The sequence below is a fragment of the Camellia sinensis genome, chromosome 13 (assembly GCF_055761805.1).
Source record: "Camellia sinensis isolate YWXY chromosome 13, ASM5576180v1, whole genome shotgun sequence".
NCBI lineage: Eukaryota > Viridiplantae > Streptophyta > Magnoliopsida > Ericales > Theaceae > Camellia > Camellia sinensis.
In genome coordinates, this window is record NC_138973.1 from 11,704,690 (window position 1) to 11,716,882 (window position 12,193).

A 12,193-nucleotide genomic window follows, 5' to 3' on the forward strand; every position below is an offset into this window, starting at 1 on the left:
CATTTTCTCCTCTTTATTTTCATATATTTTATAATTACCCAAAATTAACTTTTTTAAACTATATTTAAAAATAAAAAATAAAAAACGTAGACTTATCCACACATAAGACACTTGTGTATACGTGAAGTTCTTGTAAAAAAATAATAATTAAAAGAATTGACATACCACATGACATGAACCCACATGCGTGACATATCAGACATTGCTTTCTATGATAAAAAGATTTGAAGACAGAAATCCATAATACAAAGAATATGAGGACACAACCTTGTGAACGCAAGGGAAACATTGCAAAATTATTTGGCCAATTATTTCTGTAATTTTTTTTTAAAGTACTCACTTTCTAGGAAAACTGTTGAAAACTGTTACCCACACACACACACACAAATAAAAATAAAAAATTATTTTCAAATTTTTGAAAAATGTTTTTGTACAAAAATAAAAACAAAGGGTATGTCTCACTTATAAGCTAAGTCATTGCTGTCCAAAAAGTAATGTGACTGTACAATTGAGAACAGCAAGAATCACTAGATCTATGTGCTAACAAAGAGAGTGTAGATTCCTAAGATGGTGAAGAATTTACAAAATAACATAAATTTAATTTTCATGATTGTCGTGATCTATCGTTATGCGGCTGGTGGAGATCTGCTGTTGGATCAGCCACAATGGGTTGCTCCGGTGAGGCTACAATGCTATCTATATCATCTTTTTCAGCCAATGCTTTTTCCAAAGCATCCTTGAAACCTTAGTAACACAAATTAATACCACAACTGTCGGGAAAAAAAAAGTTCAAAATAAAAAACAGTGAATTTCAGATAATAGAAGTCAAAACATGCTAATCACACAGAATTCAATTATATTAATGAATTTACAAATTTTTGATTGACAAAGAATATATTTACAAAATGTCAAGTAAGTCTATGTTAGTCAATATTGATGCAACCTTGTTAGGTCGTGGTTATCTTGTTCAAGAAAAACGAGCTTGACATATTCTACTTGTACCCTTCTTAAGTGAATTTCCGGGATAAGTGTATTTATTTTTTCCCTCTTTATCGTTTGTTCTTTTTTTTTATTCTTTTTTTTCTCGGTCTTCTTGAATCTAGAAGAATGATGTTCTATCACAATTTCTACTCTACAATTAAATGAAAAATATAAATAAATGTTAATCAATGTAGTTCCAGAATATATATAGTAGAAAAGAAGAGAATCATACAAGACATCACACTAGAGCCGTTCTTACTCATTGAATTTTTTACTTCATATATGTATAAAAATATGCAACATATATGTATATACACATAATATATGATAATATGATTATTCCGTAAATTACAACTCACCGGACACCACAAGACCCGCTATAATTAATGCCTGCATTGCACAACAAATGAGCAATGTTAAAATTCACAATGAGACTCTTAAAAAAGTAAAGGGAAAATTATGACGGTAGTCTTTGTACTTTAATCTTTTAATCATTTTGGTCCCTATAATATCAATTGATTGGATGACCTTAAATTTATGACTTTGTTTCAATTTGGTTCAATTGATTACAACTTTTAGCATTTTTTATGAAAAATACACATATAAGTGGCATATGTCATATTTTTAACAGTAAAATTATAAATTTACTCAACTCAGTGAGTTAACTTCAACCAATTCAGAGATTATTTTCCTTCAAAAATACTAATGGGATTATCAATTGAACCAAATTGACACAAAATCTAAAATCAAGGGTCAAAATTGAGTCAATTGAAAATGTAGGGATCAAAATGACACATGGGACAAAATGCAGGGACCCCTAGTATAATTTTTTCCAAAAGTAAATTGAGCCTCGAAGCAAAATCGAGCGTCCTCAGGATTTGATTTCAAGATTTGTGTCCCATGTCTCATCCATTTTAAAATAAACAAATTCTAAGCTTAACCCCAGTCAGAATAGTAGAATAATGTAAGAATAGAATTAGTTTCCTGAACAGGAAAAACAGGTGACATAGCTCTTACCCAATGAGCTTTCGAAAAATCATGCCATCCATGCGTTACATCAGAAAGATCCTTCAGAGGTGTTCCAATGTATACCAATGCAAGAGTAACCGACTGTACCCAAACAAATCAACCAAATTAGAGAACAATTAAAATAATAACAACAATAACAAATAGATAAATAAACCAGAGATATAAGAAATAGTTCTGATTTCTCAAGAAAAAATATGATGATAAAAAAGTGTAAATAACATTTCAAGCCGTCATTGGCATAAAATCACTAAATAATAGTAGTTCAAGGAAGATGTGTGTATATACCATCTTGCCCAGCCACGAAGCCAACATGTACTTTCCCAGTGGAATTGGAGTCACGGACAATGCGTAATTCAACATATTAAATGGAATTATAGGAACAAGCCGAAGTAGAAAGAGAATCTATCAATGAGACAAGAATCATCAGGAACTAAGGTATGTTACAATGACAACCCTCTCAAGTTAAACATACAAAATTGCTCGTCGATTATGCAGCTGGCGTTGCCTAAAGATGCATTGTAGTGAAAGCAACTGGAAAACTCTTCTTCTTCTTTCTCAAGGGGATGGGTTTCGCACTATTTCTTACTTTAATCTCAACTATTTTAGTGATACAATTTCACACTTTACCCTACCCTATCAATACTCTCCCAGACCTCTTTTATTAAAATTGGATTATATACAATCGGGTTGGGTAATTTTGCCATCCCTCACAAAAACCTAATAACAATTACTATTTGTGGAACCATGGATTGATAAATATATAAGAAAAAACTAATAATAGGAGCCAATTAGAAATCCACATATCAAAGACAAGAACCGAGATCCTGGGGATTACATATGCAATACACACAAACCATAAAACCCAATTTCTGAGTTGCAATTGCAACTGCCTGAAATTGCGGATAATCATTTAACTTGGAAACAACGAATGACCTCCCAATCTGTACAAAATATTTAATCAGATGAATGTATATAAATAGAAACCAATATATAAAATAAGAAAAAACTAAATTATCTCTTTTTTTTCTGTTCTTGTTTTTTGAAATTAATAAAAGACCCAGTACGACTACATGCATACCACACATCAAAGGATAAAGAAATTTGAAGGACCCCTTGGAAAGAAGACTTCAAAAGAGCAAAGCATAGAGAAGTAGATAAAAAAATGTATGGCCAATAAAAGTTCTTAAAAGCATACCGTTCTGCCAAGAAGGAATGCAGCTGCTGCACCTACAGTAGCACCTATAGAATCAGCAATGAAACCCACAGGCAAACCTAATAGATAACCACCGCCAAGCTGGAAGAGAAGAGTCAAGTATCACATAAGGTTTAGTGTTTCCGCAACATGCATATCTCGGGAAGGATCCACCAGAAATAAAAAGTTTTGAGCCGAGATAATAAGAAAATGAAGGTAGATACCCTGAACAGCAAGTTAGTGTCAGACAAAGTCAGGATTTAAGTAGAAGGATTAGATTCTGTGTACCCATCAATGACAGAAACTGGTAACCCTAAATTCAAGTCCATGGGTCAAGTACCAGGTAAACTGGATATCAGATGAACTTAACCAGAATCCCGTACAACAGATTCATAATCCAGATCATCTACCATACAGTTGAACCTCAATATAACTCTGATCAACCAGGATATCATGTGTGGCCGGGCTTTCCTCCATAAGCAAGCTAAACACGTGCAAGTATTTTAATTGTCAAGTAGGCGATGAGGTTCGAACACAAGATTTATTGCCTGCTTTGATATCATATTGAAAAATAAACCAACAAATCATCTAAAAGCTTAAGCTGTTAGAGAGATGGACAACTTTATTATTTATATTATATCCTCAACAGTCCCAAACACCCTTAACAAGTTTCAACATCAACAAAGGTAGAAATACAATCTATTTGAAAGTAGTTCAAATACTAACCAACAATGAGCTAACCGGAAACTGTTAATAGTGAAACAGTGAAGAAGAGTCACAACCCCACACACACAGTAACACAAGAACTTGCGTAGTTTGAGAAGTTGCCTATATTCATGGAGTACACGGAAATCAAATCTAATATAAAAAATGAATTAAGGTTACAATAAAAAATAAAAAACTAAACCTCTCAACTCTAACATGTTTCGCAACCCACTCACCAACATGCTCTAAGGAACTATCAAGAACCCCAAGGTTGGGTAAAATTGGATAACAAATCTTATTATGAGATTCCACGCCAGCAGTCATTGTGAAGTCCCCAATTACCGAAACTAGGTAGAACATATTTTCGAGCCATAACGTATAGACAGAATATTAGATGGAATATGTTTAAGACATGCAGGATAAATGAAATCTAATGCACAGTCCATCAAGTGCAAATGAATTAAAAAACTTTTCACGGTTCAAAATAAAATGATAGAAAACAGCCTAAAATGAACAAAATAAAGTAAGATTATGATTCAAAAAATGTTTTAAATTATCCAAATGTATTAGAACAGATATTTAATTCTTGCAGTAACTGGAAAGGTAAAAGAAAAATGCAAATTACACTGATTGTACCTACTAGTGTTTTGAAAAGCGCGCCTAAGCGCACGCCTAAGCTCAAGGCGAGGCGAGGCGAGGCGACATAGAGGAGGCGCAGCTGAGGCAATGAGGCTTGCGCTTTTTTCTGAGGCTCGAGGTGTGCGCTTTTGGCGCTTTGCTTTTCTTCTACTGCTACAACCCATCTAGTTTTGGTGTGAATACCCACATGGAATAAATTCTCATTTACAATATAAAATGATCAAAACGTGGGTCAAAAGAGCAAAAAAAAAAAAAAAAAAAAAAAAAAACCTTAGTGGAGAAGTAGAAGACAACGAGAAGAAGGCAATGACGAAGGCTTGACTCATGTTCTCATCTCCTCTGGTACGACTCTTCCTTTTCTCTCTCTAGTGGAAAAAAACCCTCCTCATCTTCTCTCTCGCTTCTATCTCGCTCACGATCGCTCTCTCTCTCGCTTCTATCTCTCTCTCTTTATCTGCTTGATTCATATATATATATAATATATTATATAATACCTATTATATAATATATAATACTAGCGTATGCCCGTACCTGAAGGCACGATGTAAATAATCTTGAGATTAGAATATAAGTATGTGTGAGTGTATTTCTTTTTACTTTCCCACAAAAACATATGTCAACACTAGGTATTGCCGGTTCACCGTCCGTCATCAACCCGACAGCTAATCTCACCAAACCCCTTGCTTCGTTTGGAAAGTTAAATTGATTTTAAAGTTTTTTGATTTTTTTGGTTATTTTAGTATAGATTAAAAAATTTGTTTGAGTTGTTTTTTTAAATTTTTATGAGAAAAAAAGATTATGATTTAAATATTATATTATATTTTATTTTATTAATTTTTAATTTATTTTATTTTTTTTATAACTAATTTAATTAAAAAAAAAAAAAAACCACCCAATTATCAAAAAATCATCCCAGCAAAACCGCCACCTGCTCTCTCTCCTCTCTCCTCTCTCTCTCTCTCTCTCTCACTCACTACCACCATCCTTTGTTTTCTAAACAATAGAAACAAATACATGTATGTATATATATAATAAATAGAATAAAGGAGGAGCATAGAGATGAAGGAAGGAAACCCCTAGAGATTTTGCCCCAAATATGTACTGATATATATACATTCGAGTCCCCCTCTTTCTTCTTCTTCTTCTTCTTCACTTTTTTACCTCAGCAAATGGACAATGCTTGAGATCATCAATCTGCATTTTTAAAGTAGAAAATTCAACTCTAACCAGTAATGTTTAACCAAATATAAAATCCCATCTCACAATTTGAACACACAGACTCTATACTAACTATTAATAAAAAAATTTAGCTTATACATATATATACAAAATCTGTTATTAATCAATCAATAAAAATTATAACCCAAAAAACAAATAATCAAAACGAGAAACAACCTTACGAGTTCGGCAGATTGTGATTCGCATCTTGGTAATGTATAAAATGTATGGAAACAAATAATCATTGTTCTCTTCAAACCCTCTGCACACAATAAAACATCATTTGACAAATTTCAAAAAAAATTTCAAGACTTTATACACAGAGACACAGACCTGAAAACGACAGTGCAATTGGAGGGTCTTCCATTAGATCCGACAGTGCAAGCGTCGGTGTGGCGGAGAGGTGGTGAGCAAGACTTCCTTGTCGTCTTAAGCTCTCTGTGTGGCTTCACATCGTTGAGGTGATGAAGAGTGAAGTCGATCTGGGCAGCAGAGGAAGAGTGTGTGAAGTAAGGCTGTGAGAGAGAGAGAGAGACTTTAGAGAGAGAGTTCGATTAGCGTAGATCTCTCTTCTGTAAAGAGTGGGTGGGTGGGTCTCTCTTCTGTAGAGAGTGGGCGGGTGTGTTTTGAAGTGAGAAGAGACAGATCAGGATGGGCGGGAAGTTGAGGTAGAGTGAAAAAGAAGGGTATCATCTCCATCGTTTATCTTTAAGCAGAAATGAATCTTAACCGTTCAAATGTCCTAGTAGGACAATTGTCTCTAGGATAAATTCAAAAACCTTCTTCCCTTATTATATAAATATAATATACTTATAGCTAATATATAAAATATAACTGATTCATATTTATATATAATATTATATAATACCTAGAATACCTATTATATAATATATAATATACTTATAGATAATATATAAAATATAATATATATTTATACATAGTAATAAAAAAAATAAACACATGTATGTAAAATAAAATAAAAAAATTAATTGAAACACATTATTTAAAAAATATAACAAATAAATAAAATAATATATATATTAAAAAATTATTATTTTCTTCTTCTTCTCTTCTCTTCTTATTAAAAAAATTAATAATATACCAAACTAAACCAAACCAAGTCTTAAGTCTCATCAAATAGGGTCGGCAAAAAAAAAAAAAAAAAAAAAAAAAAAACTCCGCCTGTCCCAAGCCTGGGTTAAGGAGGAGGGTTGTGTGTTAGGTAGCCGCCAGCCAACACGTAAAAAAACCGCTCGGATCCCTTATGAAAAAAAAGTTAATAATATACATATTAAATATTTGCTTACATTGAAAATTGTGCTATATTAATATTTTGCTCAACTTCTATAACTTGCGCCTCGCACCTCGGCGCTTAGGCTCCAAGTGACCTTGGCGCCTCGATGCGCCTAGAGCTTTTTAAAACACAGGTCCCTATATTTTGCTGCTTGTGTCATTTTAGTCCTTACAATTTTGTTTGGCTTAATTTTAAATTTTGCTTCAATTTGGTTCAATTGATAATGTTGATAGAGTTTTTGACAGAAAATTTCACGGAATCGCTTGATGTTAAGACACTAAATTGATCAAGTTTACAATTTTTCTCCTAAAAATATGTCATGTGCCGCTCATGTGCGCATTTGCCATAAAAAAATACTAACAATTGGAAGCAATTTGACCAATTTGAGACAAAATCAAAAGTTTAGGGTCAAAATTGATCAAACTGAAATTCTAGAGACCAAAATGACACAAGGACTACAGTACAAGGACCGACCAATAGTGTAATTTTCTCAACAAAAAAAAATGTTCTTACAGTTAGTATTGAAGCTGGAACTGCCAGAACAGTTAGAGGAATATATGCCATACCCCTGTAATGTTCCCAAGCACATAGGAGTTAGAAGGTACAGAAGTTCAACACTACAAAAATTATCCAAAAAACAGAGTTATGCCTATGTAAACCATTGCTGATGCCTAATTTATTTACCTTTATTAGGTAGCCAACAAGTCAAGAAGCAGGTCATATTCCGGAGTATTGGATGTTTGATGATCATATCACATATGAAATACTATGGTTTTCCTCGTGTATACTTGACCCACGCATGACACAACTTAATTTGCATTAGTGGTTTCGATATGTTAAGATCAAATTTGTCCAAAATTCTAGGATTCAATTCCTGAAACACAGACCGATGATGGGCTTCAAATCTCCTACAGTAGTCAAAACTCCTAGAAGAGAATAACCAAACTGCATGTGTAGAACATAGACACACTGCACTGCTGTACATTCTAGAGCTACCTACTTGAATCTTAAAAACTAGGATCAATATGGCTCTTTGAGCTAAAAATGTTATGTGCAATAGAATCTCTACCAAGTATGTTAGAATATGTAATAAGTGAAGGACAAAAATTATTTATGAATTCGTTTATAGACACTCTCAAAGCTTCGTTAAAAAAATTCAAATTGCCATCCTCACACACTCTCTTTAACGTGGAACACTTCCAATAAGATCATATCAAAATCATCATCCTCACACTTTCAATAAGATCATATCATAAACTTTGGCACTCTCTTTAATGTGCTACATCCAGGACAAACGACCATAGCTACATCATTCCTACCTAATTAACTACCAACACCCATAAAAAACCCCAATTGTATTAAGGAAAGCAATCAGGAACACAAAGAAAATAAACTTTCTGGTCCGTAAATAAATAAATAAATTGCCCAACATGAAAAACTTGCAGCTCACTTACAGCACAAGTGGACCCCAAGGCCCAAGATCTTGCTTGACCCATAGTAAGAAGTCTTTCAATGTCTGCAAGAAGCAATTTTTTCATAAATATAGATCAACAGAAATAAAAAATAACTCAAAAAGATAAAGGTTCATGGATACAAAGCCCTATAATGTTAAAATTGCTGCTACATTTAGGGCAGGTACTCTAATCTATCATAATCCTTTAAGTAGATGTTGGAATTTTCTGTTTTGATATTTAAGTTTGATTATATATTAAAATATATGCTTTGAGATTATTAAATTATTAGTTTTAAATTGAGTGTATGAACAATGTACCTCTCACAACTAATGAGTTAGCCCGGTGACCAAAACTAGTGTATCATGTATCTTATTATGAGATTACGGGTTCAACAACTCCTCCTCCCTAGTGTACCAAAAAAATAGAACAATCTTCATCTCGCAGGGGGTGAGCTCTCAATTATAAGAGAGAGAATTGTAGATAAATGCTACAAGACTTTGAAATTAGTAATATCATGTAATTTCACAAATTCAACTCATTTATTTATTTGTGTAAATTACATTGAATTATGAGGATGTCTAAATTGACACATTTTCATTAAGATGGGGACAAAATAAAGTCAATGAAAATTAGGTGAAAGTCTTGTGAACACTTTACAGTCACATTTCTTAGCTCTTACGCATAATTACTTAAAAAGATGGGAAAGAAATATTGGTAAGTAGAGACTTGCATACTAGCAGAAAGTTTCAATATCACAACGGGTTTTTTCTCTGTGTTCAATTGACAGGAAAGGAAAGGAGAGGAAAGAAAAATAAAAATTGTTTTCCTTTTTTGTACATGTTTAGTTGTTGTAGGAAAATGTAAGTCTCACCATCACAGGATCTCTTTGAAGTATCGTAAAGAAAATAAATTTAAAAAAGAACACAATTGCAATGACTAGAATCTGGTTTGTTGAATAAAGTCATCTGTATATAGAATGAACATAGTTTTCCAATCCAGATAAATTCATAGAACTGGTTCCAACTTCTATGGCAATATTTTTTCGAAGGAAGATGCAAATTTATCTATCTAAAAATATTGACAAAAGAAAGATATTGCAGAGATCAAGCTACAAGGTAAATAACTAGGTCCATATATTAGTCACATGTGGAAGATCATAACAAAACTAAGAGTTCACAATAGGATTAAGTTTGGATAGATTTTTTTCCCTTTGGGTTAATTTGTTCATGGCTTGTTAAGCAAACCTAATATGGCTTCAGATAGAAGAAAGAAATTAATCAAATTGGGCCATCATCCTCCAAGTGAATGTTGGAATTTGCTACTAAAAAAATAATAGGTTAACCATGTGGCTCTTCTACATGCACAGAATCTGATCACAAAGCCGGACAAAACAGTGGTTCTGTAATTAAGTTAAATGCACCTAGAATTTTTCTTAACCAAGTGAGAAAAGACTAATGAATGTGAGTTAAACAAAGCAATAGTGCAAAGTCACAGTCAATTAACTAAACAATTAAATTAACCACTAACTAAACCATTACAACTAACACATAACTACAATGTATATTTTATATATAAGTAAAACAGCTCAAATTTATACTTGTACTAAACAAACAACAGAGAACCTCAAGAAATTAAATACTAAAACAAACAAAATACCTGAGCAATAGAATGAAACAATCAACAATTAGAAGAATCTGAGTAGAGTAAATTAAAACAACCCCGAACAACCCATCAAATTCAAAGCACAAAAAAGCAAATCCAGATCAAAACAGGATAAAAACAACAAATTGAACAGACCCAGATGCGAAAACAGGACCTGTTCGACGGGGAGAGTGCGGAAAGCCGTGGCAATGGCAGCGATAAGGAAGAAGAGAAGAGTGATTTTGAGGCAAGAGACCCAATTGAAAGCCATTGACAGACTGTGACGCCAAGGCCTACACTGGTCGTCGTAGTCGTCTTGGTCCTCTGCTATGGCTTGCTTCAAAGACAAGCGAAGCCTCAAGAAGCCCCCTAGGTTTGCCAGATTTAGGTTTCGCCCCCAAATGTTGCTCAATTTTGTAGGCTATTCAAATCAACATTCATAGAGCATTTCCAACGGGCCATTTTCACTAAATCTGAGTAAGAAAAAGGTAATTTTTTCAACAACCTACGAGCAGCTGCAACCGTTCTACTTTAGTGTGTATCAGAATAAATGGGATATCCGGTGGGACGACGGGCGGTCGACCAGGCTAGGCAACTCAAAATATTTTTTTTTTCCCTTCTTTTTGTTCCCAATTCGTTACTTATTTCTTTTTTCATCTATTACATATTTTTTATTTTTGATTGCCTCCAACAATGAATTCTTTCCAAAATCTGATATAAATATATTATCTATGTACCATACACCAGACAAATGGTACGTTATATTAAAAAGGCATCGTAATTAAAAGTAGAGTATAATGAGTATCTTAAATTTCATGATGTTCACTTCATTTTCATCTTCTTCTTCTTCCTCATCCTCGGATGATGAGTCTGATGATGAAAAAATGGTCACACTTTTGGGGGGCTTATGAGATGAATAACGCTAGTATGATTCAGATTCTGCAATCAACTGATGGATCAAAGAAAAGAGGTGGTTCGGTTGTAGGCCATAAGTACATACGTCGTGATAGAAGGAAGAGTCATGAGCGATTGTTTGTGGATTATTTTGCGGCAAATCCAGTTTATTCACCTGCAACATTTCGGAGACATTTTTGAATGCGTCGTCCTTTGTATCTGCGAATTTTGAATGCAATCGGTCATGACCCGAACCCGCCCCAAACCCGTCCCAATGGATTAAGGTCATAACCAGCCAGTAATCAAGAGATTACCTACGGCCTCAAACCAAATAAAATGTACTCCATCAGAGTTAAGGGACCAAACGGAAGCAACTTAAAATTTTGTCCATAGAGCCGTGCTTACATGGCACATCATAACATTTCACATATATTCGTTAATAACTCACATCAAAAGGAAAATAACTCAAGTTCTATACATACAGGGTCATTCAAGTCTAAGTCAATCATACCTAAGGTTTATATACAAAAGTGATCCAATGTTTTTGCCAATATAGCAAAATTATAACCAAAGGACAAAAAAGGCGAAGACAAGTTTCGTGCGTGAGACGTTTGGGCTGACTCTTCAAAACTTTAACTGTTTCTCACATAATTCACTGAGGCTGGTTTTGGACATCTCTTGGCTTACCTACATACACATGAATGAGAGTGAGCGAAAGCCCAGTGAATAATATCAAGAAAAGAAGATACATGAACAACTTTGAAACAGTCACATCAGACGGCCTTGGGCCCAATTCATATTTCTATCTAACGACCAAAGTTCTAGACGTATCAAACGGCCTCGGGTCCAATTCACTCATACCCGACGCCCTTTGGCCCATCCATTCATATCCAACGGCCTTTGGCTCAGTCATTCATGTCAAACGGCCTTTGGCCCAGTCATTCTTGTCAAACGACCTTTGGCCCAATCGTTCATGTCAAACGGCCTTTGGCCCAATCGTTTATGTCAAAGGGCCTTTGGCCCAATCGTTTATGTCAAACGGCCTTTAGCCCAATCGTTCATGTCAAACGGCTTTTAGCCCAGTCATTCATGTCAAACAGCCTTTGGCCCAGTCGTTCATGTCAAACGGCATTTGGCCCAGTCATT

The 12,193-nt window shown here is 34.1% G+C and overlaps 1 pseudogene across 1 annotated transcript; it reads right to left on the reverse strand.

The window, feature by feature from the left end:
* Positions 1 to 388: 388 nt before the first annotated feature.
* Positions 389 to 10,845, reverse strand: LOC114293169 (uncharacterized; annotated as a pseudogene). The gene is made up of 7 exons (XR_014348321.1): positions 10,329 to 10,845; positions 8,513 to 8,574; positions 3,206 to 3,304; positions 2,296 to 2,412; positions 1,999 to 2,091; positions 1,341 to 1,371; positions 389 to 770 (listed from the first exon to the last, which is right to left on the reverse strand). The product of XR_014348321.1 is annotated as an uncharacterized LOC114293169 (transcript).
* Between the last annotated feature and the right edge of the window lie 1,348 nt (positions 10,846 to 12,193).